Raw genomic sequence first — 1,500 nt, forward strand, 5'->3', positions numbered from 1 at the left:
GCAAAAAGAAATTTGAATGGCGATTTACTAAAATTTGGGGTACAATTTATTTTGAGTGTAGCCATAGGTTGGGTGTGCAAATCAAGCCTCGTAGCTTGAACTTTCGGAGACATGATACGATGCAAATAAATCCTTTTCCTATCCATTTTTGAATCATTTTCTTCTGGCTAGGATGAGTAGTGATCCTCACACCAAGTATAGTTTGTCCTTTGCACGCAAGAGTGTATGGAGATAATGAGTATAGGCACCTGGGGGGCGCTTGTCAAGACAGCTAACCTGAAACTTGAAATTCGTTGCATTTTCCATATTCAAACGCAATCATTATTCTTATAATAGAGAATTTTTTAAATCAAAGGTGATTTTTGATGTACATATATTTGGTTGATCTTTAAAATTAATTTTAAAACAAACGAGGAGCATGATTTTAATTCGACTGCTGGGTCAGGCAGCGCTGTTATTTGTCCATAGGATAATCTCCTTGGTGTCAGCTGAGGTCGCTGGGCAGATATGAGTTCACCGGAAGCGCTTGTTGACAGTGCGTATAATCATTAGCAATGGAACATAACATCGATGTGACATTATTAGAAGGGTGCAGGGGCGCTTTGATGGGCTTTGGTCTGCATTGAAAACGGTTGACTTATTCTGCACCTGACGCCACGAAACGGTAGCAACGGCATTGTAAGTGCACAAACGCCTTTTTAAATGATTTATTTTAATTTAATCAGCTGCCAAACAGAGCAATGATAAGTACCCAACAACGCAAAGGCGCTCCTTTAATTAAAGCGTGCAAATCGGCAGTAAAAGCTATGGAGCAAATACAGACATACATATGTTGCATTGGCCCGTAAAGCGTAAGTCGAATCGGAGCTGGAGGTCTAAGGCCGGTGTGTGGCGGAGAATCTGAGGCTGCAATGGCCACATAATTGAGGGTTCAAGTAGCATGGCTCAATTTGCGGGAGCGTTTCGCTTTATTACACACTTTCGACACGGAACAGCCAGAGAGCAGTGCTTTGCGCAGCACTTATTCGAGTCTCACAGCCAACCGTATAGTATAGTGCCCGTGCATCGTATGTCAAACATCAAGCGCCGTACCTAAAGTACTCGTCCTCGCAGCTCGGCTTGGTTTGCTCCTTCTGCTCTAATGACTGCCTAATAGTAAAATTCGCTCGCTGGCAACCACGTTGGAACTGCTCCCGGAATCGGAACTGTGCTTGGATGTGAGTGAGGGCTAAGGTAAAGGAGGGAAGGAGAGTGGGAGGGACTTTCTTTGACTTGACGGACGCACGTACTTACTGCCGATTTTCATAATAAACTTGTATAATAGAATAAAAGCTACAAGGCACGGCAAACAAACTCCCCGTTGAGCTGCAGCCTGATCTCGGGTGGGTGGGCACGTCAAGGGGTGGATTGGCAGAAGGCTGCGGTAGTCCAATGCCACGTACGCTACATACGTTGGCCTGGGTACACGTGCGGCTTGTTCGCATTGAAAAAATCTTTGCT

The 1,500-nt window shown here is 44.6% G+C and overlaps 1 long non-coding RNA gene across 4 annotated transcripts; it reads left to right on the forward strand.

Moving 5' to 3' along the window:
* The first annotated feature begins 264 nt into the window (after positions 1-264).
* On the forward strand, positions 265-1,268 carry LOC138912481 (uncharacterized). 4 transcript variants are annotated; one of them, XR_011418028.1, is made up of 3 exons: positions 265-535; positions 586-678; positions 726-1,268. It is a non-coding gene; the product is annotated as an uncharacterized lncRNA (long non-coding RNA). The 4 variants fall into 4 exon arrangements; XR_011418026.1 differs by having other exon boundaries at positions 277-535; positions 737-1,263; XR_011418027.1 differs by having other exon boundaries at positions 286-678; positions 737-1,049; positions 1,114-1,259.
* The last annotated feature ends 232 nt before the right edge of the window (positions 1,269-1,500 follow it).

Source organism: Drosophila takahashii, chromosome 2R (genome assembly GCF_030179915.1).
Source record: "Drosophila takahashii strain IR98-3 E-12201 chromosome 2R, DtakHiC1v2, whole genome shotgun sequence".
Lineage (NCBI taxonomy): Eukaryota > Metazoa > Arthropoda > Insecta > Diptera > Drosophilidae > Drosophila > Drosophila takahashii.